This window comes from Momordica charantia (assembly GCF_013281855.1).
Source record: "Momordica charantia cultivar OHB3-1 chromosome 6 unlocalized genomic scaffold, Mcharantia_2.0 BLBB01000006.1, whole genome shotgun sequence".
Classification (NCBI taxonomy): domain Eukaryota; kingdom Viridiplantae; phylum Streptophyta; class Magnoliopsida; order Cucurbitales; family Cucurbitaceae; genus Momordica; species Momordica charantia.
In genome coordinates, this window is record NW_028275164.1 from 20,908,497 (window position 1) to 20,924,761 (window position 16,265).

The 16,265-nt window shown below is 34.0% G+C and overlaps 1 long non-coding RNA gene across 13 annotated transcripts; it reads right to left on the reverse strand.

The window, feature by feature from the left end:
- Positions 1 to 9,656: 9,656 nt before the first annotated feature.
- LOC111020999 (uncharacterized) lies at positions 9,657 to 13,826 on the reverse strand. 13 transcript variants are annotated; one of them, XR_015791886.1, is made up of 7 exons: positions 13,620 to 13,820; positions 12,405 to 12,699; positions 11,243 to 11,382; positions 11,054 to 11,145; positions 10,886 to 10,980; positions 10,245 to 10,294; positions 9,657 to 9,884 (listed from the first exon to the last, which is right to left on the reverse strand). It is a non-coding gene; the product is annotated as an uncharacterized LOC111020999 (long non-coding RNA). The 13 variants fall into 13 exon arrangements; XR_015791878.1 differs by having other exon boundaries at positions 9,657 to 10,294; positions 13,620 to 13,819; XR_015791881.1 differs by having other exon boundaries at positions 10,046 to 11,145; positions 13,620 to 13,826.
- Between the last annotated feature and the right edge of the window lie 2,439 nt (positions 13,827 to 16,265).

Consider the following 16,265-nt stretch of genomic DNA (forward strand, 5'->3'; position numbering starts at 1 on the left):
CCGTAATCAAATCTGGGCCCCAACGCTCGATATCTGGTAACTGGATAACTGTATAATAGAAAGTGGAAGCCTCGACGGTAAGCTCACAATTGCGGGAAACTGTCAACGAGGAAAAAGAATATCAGAATTGATATCTACGAAAGTCCCGATGGAGCTCCGAAGCTACTTACCCAACTCCCTACACTCGATTGGGACGGGCAAATACAAATACAATCTTCTCTCGTCACGGGCTAACCAGTCACCGCCCGACAAAGAACCATTCGTTCTTTCAATGCTTCACTAAGGAGGGATCCATAACAAGAACTTGGTTTCGGGAGCTAACATAAAAATGAAAGTTATCCTTGGGGCTGTGTTTGAGGTAATAAAGCGACATAAAGTCCGTGACGGTTAGAGGCTGCTCGCCCTCGAGGTACGACCACAAAATAAAGCAACTGATCAAAGTAGACCACCCATTCGGGACGATTTGGGAAGGAGCTACTTGATTAAAAGCTAAAAAGTTTTGAAGGAAAAGAGGCAACGGTAGGCGGACTCCAAATTGGAACATCGCGGTATAAAATACTACTTCATCGAGAAAAGAACCATAAATACTCTCTCCCGATTCGGAAGACGAAGGCTAACCGAATCTGGGATACGGTATTTCAAACGCAAGCGACGCAGGTCCCTCGCCGTAAGAGTGGAGTTATCCATCCAAAACAGACGATAAGATTGAGATTCTGACGAAGGGTGCGACGATGACCCATCATCCAAGGAGGTCCATTCGAAATTAAGGCTAGCCATAAGAGAAAACACAACAAAAAACAAAGCAAAGAGATGAATACCTTGTAGGGAGATTGACAAGAAATTGAGAGGATGAAGGGGTTTAAATAGCCCTTAGCTCAAAGCACGGTTCTCGGTCCAGAGGTCTTTATCCAACGGATCGAGGCGTGCTCGGCGCGGTATCCAACACCCTTGTGACTTCTCAGCTCGGTACCCAACCCTCTCGTGACTTCTCGGCTCGGTACCCAACACCTCGTGATCTCAAGGTCACGGGTCTACTGTAGATGTGACAATTGCATGAAAGGTTGCCTCGGGTCTTGCAAGGAAAGGGAAAATCGACATGCACTTTCTTGTGTCTCATGAAGATGAGACAACTCACTACAACTAGGGTACCACGGGCCCCACAATGATTCGACAACTCAATCGGCTCGGACCACGGGCCCCACAACTCAAACGCAAGCGACGCAGGTCCCTCGCCGTAAGAGTGGAGTTATCCATCCAAAACAGACGATAAGATTGAGATTCTGACGAAGGGTGCGACGATGACCCATCATCCAAGGAGGTCCATTCGAAATTAAGGCTAGCCATAAGAGAAAACACAACAAAAAACAAAGCAAAGAGATGAATACCTTGTAGGGAGATTGACAAGAAATTGAGAGGATGAAGGGGTTTAAATAGCCCTTAGCTCAAAGCACGGTTCTCGGTCCAGAGGTCTTTATCCAACGGACCGAGGCGTGCTCGGCGCGGTATCCAACACCCTTGTGACTTCTCAGCTCGGTACCCAACCCTCTCGTGACTTCTCGGCTCGGTACCCAACACCTCGTGATCTCAAGGTCACGGGTCTACTGTAGATGTGACAATTGCATGAAAGGTTGCCTCGGGTCTTGCAAGGAAAGGGAAAATCGACATGCACTTTCTTGTGTCTCATGAAGATGAGACAACTCACTACAACTAGGGTACCACGGGCCCCACAATGATTCGACAACTCAATCGGCTCGGACCACGATCCTTGACCGTTAGACCAAAACATTCTCGGCTCGAACCCCGAGAAACTTGCATTCTCCTGGGTCACGGGCCTGACATGACAACATAAGTCACTACAAGAGCTATACTCCCAATGAGATCGAAAGCATCGCATTGGGAGTAAGGGGCAATTGTTATGCAACGAGAATCGACGATAGCCAAGCTACAGGTCGCGATCGGAGGGGAGCCCGATGGGCCACGAAGGGCTCGGTCTCGACCCGGGCTCGATCCCGACCCGTGCTCGATCCTGACCCGTGCTCTGTCCCGGCCCTTGCTCAGCCCTGAGCCGGGCTCGGCTCACGACTCGGCCAACAAGTCTCCCATCTGCGATCAACGATTTCACCCAGGCCCTACAACTGTGAATTAGGGTTAGCTACGGAAAGTTCTGGAACTACTTCACGGCTATAAGTAGCAATCCAACCCTAAAGGTAAGGGCATCTAAAGTTGACCACTTTCTTATTATTCTCTTGCTAACTTAGGCATCGGAGCCCGTGTGACTAGAGTCACACCGGTTTAGTTCGATTTGATTTTGCAGGTATTAGTCCCGAATAATCAAGTTTGGTGTGTGCGAGGAGGAGAACCGGAGGACTGAAATCCATGCATCAACATTTTTATTGGCATGAAACACCTGGTTTAATGCTAAGGCACTAGCACTGATGTTGTCACAAAGTGATAGGTGTGGAAGAAAGGTGAATATGAAGTTCTTGAAGCTGAGACTAGAGGCATAGACTTTCACAAGTTATATGAAAGAGAGCTCGATACTGAGACTCGATGCTAGAATGAGCTACTATAGCTTGTTTCTTAGAGGACCAAGAAATCATGGTGGTGCAAAAATAAACAAAACCACCTATAATTGATTTGCGATCATTAAGGTAGGACCCAGTCAGCATCTCACAATAACTTGTGAGAGTGAAGCAGCTTGTATGAATAGATCAAGGAGAGCCGCACAATATAAATAACACGTGATACATTTGAGGGCTTACCTATAGGCTTTGGTGAGTTTCTTTAGGTGAAAGCAACGTCAGGACTGTGAGAAGATCATGAACATGCGTGGTTTGGGTAACTGTGAAACCAGATTAATTACGATGGATATGGATTCCCAAAGAGTAATGGAGTGTTCCTAATTTTTTTTTTATAGCAAATGTAGATTGAAGTTGATGATTTAACTTTTGCAATAAGAGATGAGAGGAACCGGTTAGTATGATATCATCCACATATGTGAGAAGGAGAATCACATCTTTCTTAGTGGGAAACATGTCAGAGTGGATTTGAGTAAAGCCCCATTGTAGAAATGTGGTGCGCAAAAGATCATAATACTTAAAAAGGTGCTTGTTTGAGTCCATATAATTCTTTATTTAATTTGCTCACATGTGCGGGACAAGGAGGGTCAACATAGCCTTCGAGTTGGGTGATGTAGACATCTTTGGAAACGGTGCAATGAAGAAAGACACTACTCATGTTATGTGTGAGAAAATCCCTATTTTCTACAATTCGAGTCCCCTTATTTAAGAAATTCAAAAGGAGAAGATATACAGATGGTGTTAGGATTTCCCCTAGATTCATGAGAATATATCCTATATTCGAAATATTCGAAAGGAGAAGATATCCAGACTACTTCGATTCTAACTTAATCATCAAAGCCTGTGTGGCAAGAGCCTCACCGGTCTTAGTGCTATTTTGTTTTGCATGTCTCGTCGATCCCTTTATTCTAGAATATTAGTGCGAATTTGACGAAATCTCAGGAGACCAAATTTTTGCATCAACAACTCACATCCAATTGTTCCACAGGTGTAGTTGTGAGTGACAACCAGAGCAAGTACTACTCACATGGAAGATGGTTTGATAACTAGACATTAAGTTTCTCCACAGAAGGTATTCCTTAGCAATTAGTCGAGCTTTAGAAGAATCAATTTGTCCTTGGGCATTGCAGTCGATATTATATACCCATTTCATACCAATGGCGAGTTGATATTAAGGAGAAAATTCCGATTTTGGATTAAAGCAGAAAATTCATCATCCATGGCATGTTGCCATAGTGTAGGTAGCGTAGGGGTTTAGTAAGAGCCAAATTTGTGGAAACGTGAGTGACATTTGGCCAAAGAAACATTTTGGACTTATGGATGCCAACTTTGGAATGCTGGTTGATTGGCGGGTAGTAAGCTGGTTTGACAAAAGTCTTAATAGGATAGAATTATGTATGTTATTGGGGCTGGAAGAAAAGGACGAGGCCATGGAGCAATAAGGGGAAATGGGGTTTGATTAAGGAATTTGAGGCCAGCCACGGATCCAAAATTATTGTTTAGGGGCATAATATAAAATTAAGTAAACATGCTTTGTGAATTTGGTCTGTAACAATATAATTATAATTATATTGTGGATCCAGAACTTTATGTTCGGGAGATTGTACAAAAATAATTCGAACACATCTTAGAGTATATATTTTGATACTAAATTGGTTAAATTAGAAAAAAATTCATTAAAGCTTCAAAACTATGTTTAATAGGTTTGAACTTTAAAAGAATTATAATAAATTAAACTTTCAGTTTTGCATCAAATAAGTCCATATATATACACTAGTTAACAACACGTGTGGATCTACGTGAAATTTGGTAGTTTTATTTTAAAGTATAAAAAATACATAACAAAATATAGTTAAAGATTAATAATACAAATTAATTTAAAAAAAATCAAGAGGTTGATTTTATAATTGAAGTAAAGTAAGTATTAGAATAATGTAAATTTAAAAGGATGAATGAGTTGATTATAGATCTATTCGCTAATAATGTTACTAATTCTTTTAAAATTAATTTATAAAACCAAAGAGATAAAACTTGTTATATTCTAACACTTTGAGAAAAAAATAGTAGATAAAAATGGAGAAAGTGAATGAGCGAAGAAGTGAAAAATTTGAAAAATTGAAAATTAATTTTGAGATTAAATTAGATGTTTAGGATTGTTGAGATATGTTATTAATTAAATTAAAATGTCACTTACAAAATAAAATAAATTAAATATATTTAATTAAATAATACGAATTATAAAATGCTAAAGAAAAACTCAATAAAGTTTTGTATCATAGTGCAATAATTCAAACAATTTTATCAAATAAAATAAAATGGATAACAGAAAGACTAAATCTTAGGTGCACATTATTTTGTCTTCTTTTGCTCTCACGTGTCCCACCTTCTTCTTCTTCATGTCGCCTCCCCCTCCTTTTTAGCAATTGAATGTCGCCACCAACATCCTCCTACAATACAATGATGTAATACACACGCAATCTTACTATACACTTTCATATTGATTCTCAAACGATTGAGGAAAAAGTTGGGAGTAAGGAGAAATTTTTTTTATGTAAACTTTTGAAATTTCCATATTAATTATAATTTAACACTTCATTAATAATTTATGAAAAAAAAATAGTAGAAAGATGAGAGAATGTGATGAGTGGGATGAAAGAAAATGAAAACTTTGAAGATTATTTTTGAGAAAAATTAATGTTTTTAAATAGAGAGCAGTAGAGATGGAGGAATGTGAAGGGGTGGGTTAATTTTAGAGAGAGGATGGAGGAATGTGGATGGGTGGTGTAACGAGTGAGAGGGAGATGGTTGGTGTAATTTGAGAGGGAGAGGAGAAATAATATAATTTGAGAGAGAGAAATGATTTTGTCATCAAATTATAGACAAATAGTTTAAAATTAAAGGGTAAAAGAGGGAGATAAAGTTTCTCTCTATTGTGCCTTTTATATATACTAATATGAAACACGGTGTACGTGAAATTTCATTGTTTATTTTAAAATATAAAAACATAAAAATTAATTATAATTAAAATTTTAAATATAATTGGACTCTTTTTATCCCTAAATGTTTACCTCACTAAACTGTTTTTTTTTTTTTTTGTATTTTCTATGTTTATCTCATAGAATCAACGTCTCAATAATTCTCATCACCCACTAATCTAGTTGATGTGATTAAAAAAAATTGAGAAGTGTCGATTACTTGAAAATTTAGCATAAGTATAATACAACAATCAAGAATAAACAACTTAACACATGTTCCTCGATTACTTGAATTTTTTTTTCTAAAAAAAATACATATTCATGAATTTTTCATCTTTTTTTGTTCCTAAACACAATGATGCATAAAAGAAAAGAAAACTTTGTTTTGATTTCTTATTTGAATCATTGAAAAAGAGAATGAATGAAAAAATAAAACACTAAGTATGTCATATTGTAAGCTTTTTAAATAAATTATTTATATATTGTAGGTAATCAACCCTTCTTTGGAATTAGAATTATTCTAAAATATAAAAAAACACAAGATATTGACTAAAAGATAAAAACATACCAAAGGATAAAGAATGCTCAAGTTCTTGTGAGAAAAAAAAAATTGGGAGAAAGAGTAAGAAAAAGCTCTTTTCACCGTTGTAGAAGATAAAGAGTTACAAAACTTTTTAAATTCCTAATTAATTATAATTAAAAATAAGTTATAACTTTTTAAATTAATTCATAAAAATAAATAGACAAAACTATACATATTCTAACTCTTTATATTATAATTGTAGGATCGATATGCCAACATTAGAGGGGTGAATAGGGTTGCTTACGAATTTGTAGATTTAAAAAATAATTTTAAGAATAATAAAAAATCAAACGAAATTTAAAAGCACAAATTAAAGAGTAGAGATAGAATACACCAGAAATTTTTATAGTGGTTCGAAAATCCCTTCTCTACTATCCAAGACTCCTTCTTGGGTATTTTATTGCAACGACTGTGAGAACCAAGCCGATCGACCCTCTTTTTGTCCTAGGCTAAAGAGAAACCCACGATCCTTTTTACTCACTAAGGTAAATTTACAAATGCACTAAAGCAATAGCTAAAAAAGCTACACTCTAATGTATCTCTCACAAAAACATATGGACAACTTTTTGTGCGAAGAGAATGAAAATTTGATAGCAGAATAACTTGAAGGGAGAATGATGTTTGCTTTGATAATTGATGTGGATAATGGTTAAATTTGGTGGCTTTAAATAGAGTTTCGAAGATGAAATTTGGTTGTTGGATTTAGGACAATAAATGATGGATGATGAAGATTAAAAGTAGAGATAAGGAAAAGAATAATGAAAATTATGGAGATTTGGAGAAATTGGTGGAGAATGGCAAATTATGTGAAATTGAAAGAAGACTGTGGAATTGAGAGAATAGTGTGAATTTGATTTGTTGAGATTGAAAGCGCCACGTGTCATCACATGATTTGTCCACGTCATCCAGCATGTTACCAAGATTGTTGATACCACGTTATTGCCACATCATTGCCCTGATGGCATAATTTGACTATTAAATGTCACGTCCTCTACCACGTAGGATTGGTCCACTTGACCTGTTTTGACCATTATTTCTTCGTTTGAACTCCGACTCGAGTGATTCTTTCCGAGCTCTATGAAATAGACATTTTGAAACACTAAAATCATAGTAAATAAAGTTTGTTATCATCAAAACGTTCAGTGTGATTGAAGCCCATAAAACTAACAATAACATTTGACATGATTAAGAAAAAGAGAATTAATTTTGAAAAAAGTGGAATCTGTAAAGATGAAAATAAAAGGCGTGAAAGAAAATGAAAAGAAAAAAGGAATTGAAGGAAGTGGGGTGGGAGAGGGAAGGAGGGGATGAGAGAGAAAAAAATAGGTTTGAATGACAAAATTATCCCAACATATAAGTAAAAATACTTAAATTAAAGGGACAAAATAGAGAGAAAAAGTTTCTCCCAATAACCCCTTCTATATATATTTTATTTTATATATAGTACACATAATTAGGTTTTTGAACCAATATTTTTTTTATATAGAATATGAATCAATAGATTGTTGAACTCATAGACACAATAATACAATCTAGAATAATCTTGTTATGTCGTTTAAACCAAAAAATTATTGAGCTAATAGGTTAAGAATCTATTAAACATAAAATCGAAAGTTTGAGGATCTATTAGATACAAAAATGAAAGTTATGGGACTTTTTTTTTTTATAAAAATTACGAGACTTATTTGATATTTTTTTAAGTTCTAAGAAACTAGTAAAGTAATATTAACCAAACTTATTATTTATCCAATTAACTTTGTTCAAGAAGACATAGAACAAAAATTTATAGGTAAATATAAAAGAACTAAAAAGTTTATAACATATATTATTTTGTGTAAAATCATTGCAGATATTTTCCATACTAAAAAGTTTATAACATATATTCTCTTATAATATGAGAGCATCTTTTTTTTCCATAATTAGAGAACCGTTATTTATTAAAATAATAATAATAATTAAAGAAAAAAATACAAAGTTTAGGGCGGTGAGATTTGAATCATGGACATAGGGGCTCAATGTTAAGAATCCCACATTGAAAAGAAAATGATCTTGCATATGTTTATAATATACATGGACTAATCCTCTCATTGTTAATTGGTTTTGAGATGGAATCTTATGAATATTGATCCTCAGGAGCACTGCACCTAATCGCTCCGGTAGTGCACCTTGTTAGTATAGCTAACAACTATCCATTCTTTTAAGAGCGGAACCTCTTCCAGTACCATGTGGTTCAGGGACGAACCAAGCGGAAGCTGGTGGACATGTGACGCTCGAGTAGAGAGGAGGGGTACATGAATGAATTGATACCACATATGAAGGACAAGGATCCTGAGACCATGGAGGCATGGTTAAGAAAAGACTTAAAAGACTTGATAGTTGTTACTATCCTGACAAGGTGCACCTTCCTTTTCGGTGGCTCAATCATAAAAACTTTGAAGTTAAGCGTGCTTGACTTGGAGCAAACTTTATTCAGGAGGGAGTATTTTTCCAGTGAGGTGGTTCTCAAGTTTGAAACTTTTTAGGATGGGAAAAATAATGTTTTGCCATGAGGCAGTTTCCTATACCTAGTTGATTGAAGTAAATTGATTTAGTAAATAAATGAAGAACGAGTTTCCAACATAGTTTGTTCCATATCTACCATCAAATTTTGCTTTTTTAGGATCGATTGTTAGTGTGGTTTCAGTTGGGAGAGGGGTAGTGGACTTCTAAGACAACATATAGGTGATCTCCATTGTGATGTTGGGAACTTCAGCAGGAGGAATCATAAGTTAGGTAAGATAAGGTAGTGGACTTCTAAGACAGCATAAAAGTTTTCCTTATGAATTCCAACTTCCCCCACCGATTATATAGGCAAGAAGAGAATAAGTTTAAAATACCGTAATTAATAAGATTAAACTTACAAATTATAAGTTAGGTAAGATAAGATACAAGATTAACCACCAAAGAAGAAAAGTTAACAAATGAAATAAATGGACTGAAAACTGTCGCTAGAGGTGACAACTTTTCTGAGCATAATATAACAATATTATCACCAGTAGAAATTCAGTTTATCGTGACGTTTTTTTTTAACGTCACAAAAATCTTTCTTGACGTTTTTTACGCCGTCACATATACGCCCACAAAAAAGGTATACGCGACGTTTAAAAAACAAAAAGTAGCACACATGACGGTTAAAGACCGTCATGCAAAATATCAGCTTTTGCGATGCTTTTTAAATGTCATAAAAAATGATTTCGTGACGTTTTAAGACCGTCACGATTGATACTTTTTGTGACGTTTAAAGAACGTCACTGTAAATGAGTTACCGTGACGGCATTAGATTTTGTGACGGTTAAACAAAGTCACAAAAGAAGATTTCATGACGTCTAAGAACCGTCATAAAAACGATTTCGTGACGTTTTAAACACGTCACGAAATATTTTATTTTATGACTAAAAAAATCACAGAAAATGTAATTGATTTTGCTTGCAGACATCGCAGAATACAAATATCATATTATAATTAAATTGTCAATCGACATCACAAAGACATTAATTTATATAACATAATTGAAATATAGTAGGAGTAAAGTATTCTCAAAGTATTCTCGAACTTGCTAGTACATTATATTAAACATGTTCAAATGGCTAACAAACACAAATTATAGGATTAAACAAGTCTCACATACCAACCTCAACCCCAACAAAGAAGCTCATCCATCAATTAGTTGTATTCCTAATTGTCGACTTCTTTGGGTTTGTGAAAGACCTAATGAAGAAAACAATACCCAAGTTAGATAAATGAATAACCAATAAATAAATAAGGGAAGAAAGTCACTTCTAAAATAACAAGTTCTATTTATTAAAGGGTGCAAAGGGTCGAAAGGATATTAAATTGACAAAAAAATACACTTATAAAAAATAAATCACCTGTAAGCGACTAGAATATAAAATCAATACACAAAAAATGAACATGATAAGTTGAGATAAGAGTAATTACATGAACCTGTCAGTTAAGAAATTGAGTGAGTAGACGAACTTGAGCACGAAAAGTAAAAAAAAAAAAAAAAAAGACAAATATGAATTATTAAGATGAAATACAAGAGTTTGAGATGTACATGTACATCACCTTCAATTGAGAGTGATGCACAAGTTGGGAGAAGAAGAATGCACCTACACCTGCACAATTAAGAGTAATCCTTCTTGAAGATTAATATTATCTCCAACTTATCATGGATCTTAATATAGATCCATATATCCAATAGAAAAATCATTCCGAACAATATTTCTAAATATAACCTAATGTCCAATACACAAGTCCAAGTAGACAGAAAGAACATAATTGGAATAAGGTTTATATAAAACTATGAGTCATTAAGTTAAACGTTTTAACTTCAAAGACTGATGCAAGATGATAGTTGGAATAAGAAAAAGGCAAAGCAAACAAATAACAAGCTCAACGAGAAACTATACAGTCAGATTGGAGAAGAATGAACATTAAGAAGAAAAACTACCAACGAAAGGCCATATTATTATGGAATTTTGAATCAATAGTCAGAATCTGAAGCAATACACTAATACAAGAGCTAAATACCTTAAAATAAACAAGATAAGCTCCAAAACTAAGCCATACTGACCACTTTTTGAGGACTGGTTTATCATTTTATGAACTCATCGTTCTTGGATTCTATAACTACAAACTACATAACCAATCACATGCTTTAAGTTATTGAAACAACATTATTGGTAGTAGAGAATAGAATACAACACCTTGATCTAAAATGAACTCACACTGCTCAACTAATGCACAAGTCCTGAGCTCCACAAAGAAACCAATGAATCAAAAAGCATTTGACTCAAACAAGCTGAAAAATAAGACATTAGATAATCGTACCAAAAATTATGGAAAGGATGCATATTATAGGGTCAAAATCGCACCCGTTCAAGCAAGAAGACAATCTTGGTTTACTCTTTGTGTTCTTCCTGTCCAATCCAAAACATTAGCACAATCTTCACGTCTAACAAAATACCTGTGAATTGGGTTGGGGAGGGGGGTGTTGAAGAAGCTATTATTAGATCATTTCATGATTTGATATAATGTCCAAAATAATTGACTATAAGAGATACCTATTCCTCGAACGATAAGCCTTGAGCTCAAAAACTTCTCGGCGACTGGAAACATCTTTTTTCATTTTTAGTGAATCTGTAACCGTGATATTTCCACTCTCCTTGTGGTAAGCATCATAAATAATGTTGAGTGCACTTTCCTACATGTATTTTTCTCATACATTCAGCTTGTCATTTGTCAAGTTTAACATTCACCAATAGAAAGTGTATACTTGAAAAATGTTTAAACATAAAATAATAAAATGAAAATTTTTAAATAATAGGGATGCTGCGCCTCTGCTTAATAGCTAGAGGGTAGAGTGCAAGTGCACACTGTCACAAGTAATAATATAGAAGTACTCCAAGTTCGTCTCCACAGGGTCTAGGTTTTCTTTTAAAATTGAATTTGAAAACTGCTGGAATGAGCAATCAGGTTTGTGATAAAAATTGGTGAAATTGGTTGAACACGAAAAACACACGAAAATAATAGAATTTAAAAGGCCAACCCCTCTACTACTGTTTAGTTCTAAAATGATGAATTACACCTACCAAATGTGCCCGTAATTACGCTTAATTTATGCAAACTGGTTCAACTCCTATTCCATACCGCTTTTGGTTTGTTTAGAAGTTTAGGCTAGTGTTTACATATATCTATGCAACTCTAGAATCCTAAATAAATTGAATGTCAACTTACGTTTAACGGGTATGAGAGCCTATGTTTAGGATCTTGTTTTAATTCTTATTTCTAAGTAACTTCCCGTTTTACCTTGATGAGATCCATTTGACTCTAACCTTTTCAGAATTAAATTCAAACTAATGTGATTTAAACAAGTGGCCAACAAGAAAATCAACTGGATAAATTAGATCAATCAAGATAAACAAAAGAGAGCGTAATACGTCGTGCTCACTGATAGATGTAATTTAAATAGATGAATTAAACTCGTATAAGGGTTGAAGAAACAATTTACCTACTCATGTAATTGAAAGAAATTAAAACACAAGAGAAGATAACAAAAGAAAGCATTTTAATTAGAATTGGAAAGAAAGTACAAAATAAAACAAATTGAATTGCAATAAAATAAACAAGAGTAATTGTAGAAAAATAATTGGAAACAAAACTTAAATAAAAACTACAAAACTAAAGTAGAAAGAAAAACAAAAGTATGGAAAATGAGATGTGTACAAGTGATGCTTGGAGGCTCCTTTTATAGGCCATGAAAGTAATACGGATTTGAGAAATTCAAGGCAAGTTGGCAACCACTAGTTGTTGTAGAGATATTAGGAACTTATAACAAATCTTTGACCAATTACTTGGTCAAAAGTTATTATTCCCGTTTTGACAATCTAGGCATCGAATGTGGTTGAAGCATTGTGAAGCTAGAACTTTCAAAGTAACTTGACTGGCTCATTCTTAGAGTAAGCCATAAATTTTGGTCCTGCAATGTGCCTCACACATTTTGATCATATCTTCACTTTTCCTTACAAAATAAGCATATTTACACAAATTAGCCTTCATTTACCTATAACTGAATTCAAAAGTCAATAATCACAAATTATGCACATTTTCCCTAAATTATATGCATGAAAATACATTTTTCATCCCAGATAATCTTCAACTGAACATGCAAACCTATCATTTTTAGTCTTAAATCAAGTCTTATCAATGGACTACATTGAAAAGCCACATTATACAATAATCAGAACGGAGAAAATAGAATCAAACCCTTCCTCTAAGAAATTGATTACATAATTTAATCAATTAAAAGACAAGAATGTTGACGATCAACTTTTAGAGAATGAAGGTTGTAAAATACTGAGGATGAGGAAATGACAGCACTACTTTTCCTAGTGACCAAATTATGTAATTTGAATAGAAATAAGAAAAGAGAACAGAAACAAGCTGATGCATGAACAATCAACGTGTCATACCAGGGGTTTAGAAGCATCAAGCCAGTGATATATATGCTCATTTCGAAACCATGTCAATTGCCTTTTTGAAAAATGTCTGCACAGTGATTTTACAAATTTTGATTTGAAATCCAACAAAATGCAAAAGCATAAGGAGTATATTAGAAAGATATGAGGAGTATTTTTTTTTTTTTACAAGAAACAAAAGAGAACTTGTATTAGTATTTTTTTTTATAAGAAACAAAGGAGAATTTGTATTACTCACCCAAAAAAAAAAAATACAACCTAAGGGCAAGGGGAGTATTACTCACAAGATAAGGGGAGTATTTAGCACCACAACTATGGTTTTCTAGTCAACATAGTATTTCCCGTGAAGGAAGCAGCAAGAACCATTGAGCAAGGCGATGAAATATAACAACTAATACTGGTATCATTCTTAAGATTAAACAACCAGTAACTGCATTTAAAATCCTCGATAGAAATCACATACCCGAGAGACGAGGAGACGAGGGAAAAGAGAGAGATCTCGAACGGAGGCAACGGCGGGACTCAACCTCTCTTCTACGTCTGAAGTCTGAAGGCAACGGCGGGAGACGAGGGAAAAGAGAGAGTCGCGAAAGGAGGGGCAGAGAAATTGGGGAAAAGGGGGAGGGAGGCGCACACTATGGAGTTGGGGATTCGGAGAAGTTGAGATTTTTTAATTTATTATTTTTTTTTTTTTGGCTTTTCTAATTTTTGGCTTTTTTATTTTTATTTTTATTTTATTATTATTATTATTTTTAGTTTGAGAAAAAATTTTGTTTTTTTTTCAACCTTGCTTTCAAATAACATTGTATCTAGCTTTCAAAAAAAAAAAAAAACATTGTATCTAGATATGTAGTGATGATTGGGTACTGACATTTAAAAGTCCATATCAAATTTTTAATTAATTAATTTTTAGTCATTTTATGTCGCTTACTAACCGACATAAAATCCATATGCCTTCTCATTTTTTATTATTTATTTTCTCGACATTCGATGTCGCTTGTAAACCGACATCGTATCTCCATATTTGATGTCAATTCTAAACTGACATTAAAGATCCGCTTTTCAAAAATCGACACTATAGATGAAAACGTAATTGTCTGGTTGCGGGTTTATGGGTCGTTGAGGGGTTTTGGGTAGAATACAGCACTACAGCCGGTCGTCGTTTGCTCGTGGGACGTCAGATCTGAACGAAGATGCCGTTGGAGAAACAAATATTGAAAGGAAATATACAAATTAGATTAAAATATTTTAAGTTCTTTTTTTTTAAAACAAAAGAATCTTTAAGTTAATTTCTTTTTTATTTCTCTATGTTTTGTAATTTACAAATTCCTTTCTATTTTCTTTTTTACAAAATTTGTAATTTGTAAATATTAATTAAATCTTTTTGGATGGAAGGGAAAAAATCTATGAATAATTTTGATATTAAAATATATAGATGGAATGAAAATGTTAAAAAAAATGCAATTGTTTTGTGGTTAATATTTAAATAATATTGTTTCGTTAGCTTGAATTCCAACCAACTAGGTTTATTTCAAAATTCTTTTAAATAATATAATACAATTTAAAATTAATTATAAATATATTAGCTTATTCTAGTAATATCTTAGGTCTGATTTCGATTTTAAATAAAAGTAAACAACTTGATTTCCGATTTCGATTTCAATTTCAATTTCAAATAAACAATGGTAACATCAAAAAATAACAATGACATTGTCATTGATTTCATTGCGATTGATTTTCATTATGATTCATTGTCATTCTTAATTTCAGATAAGTAAACAATAGACTGATTTGAAAACATATATGGGGCAGACAAAATCCATAAACATAAATACCTAAATAAAGGAATTGAGTATTTCGAATGATTTGAAAACATATGTGGGACAGACAAAATCCATAAACATAAATATCTAAATAAAGAAACTGAATGTTTTGAAAATGGGAAACAAGTGTGTGAAACAAGTGTGTGAAACCTTACCTAACAATTTTTAAGATTCATGGGAATTTTATGACAGTTCAAAAAGTACCAAAAATCCTGCATATATAAATATGGCAATCTGAAGTCCTTTCGAGCAAAAAATGGTTAACACATTTCATGACGTTTATTAAACGTCACGGATAACGTATTTACTTTCGACATTTTGTGGCAATTAGAGAAACGCACGAAAAGTAAAAAATTCGGAACACTCCGTCATTTCCCGCCAAAAATGCGCCTCAACATTTCGTGACGTTTAAAAAACGTCACGAAAAACCAACTTTTTTTGGACCATTTCGTGATGGTTAGAGAAACGTCACGAAATGTCAAGAATTCGGAACACTCCGTCATTTCGTGACGGTTAAAAACGTCATGGAAGGTAAAAAATCCGGAAATCTCCATTTTTCCCTCCAAAAATGTGTTTTTTAAGTTTCGTGACATTTTTTAATAATCTTCAACAGTATTTTACTGTTCACGAACGTCACAAAAACCCAAAATTATAGTAGTGTATGCAATTACGTTTGGTCTTAACAATTAGAAGTCAGCCTCATCATCGGGCTCAAAACGCAAAGACCGACCCAAGCCCAGCCCAAGCTCGATCCAAGTCTGGCCAAAGGTCAACGTTTGACCGGCCTGGCCCAGCCCAGCCCATCCATAAATTAGATTGGATATTTGTTTTATAAATTGGGCTAGTCCATATACCGTATTTGGAACGACTCGTTGGACTGGCCCAAATGTCCAATCCAATGTAGTCCTAAATCATTATATACTGTGTATATATATTCATATATTAATTATTAATATATAATTAATTAGAATTTATGATTAAACTTTTTTTTTTATAATTCTCATTCCTCTAAAAAAATTTTATATTTTTAAAAATCATAATAAATTAAGTTGTAAAAATATGATATTAAAATTTATCGATAACTTTTTAAAAAGTCAAAAACATAGTACAAAAAGCATAAAATAAAAACACAAATTCTAAAACTCAAGAACATATTTTAAATAAATAAAAAAAAATTATTATACGGGTTAATTCAAGTCAGATCCAAAGGATTGATCCAATCCCGATCCAACTTTGCCCCATTGATTTAGGCTCATGGATTGGACTATGGCTTAGGTTTTAGCGGT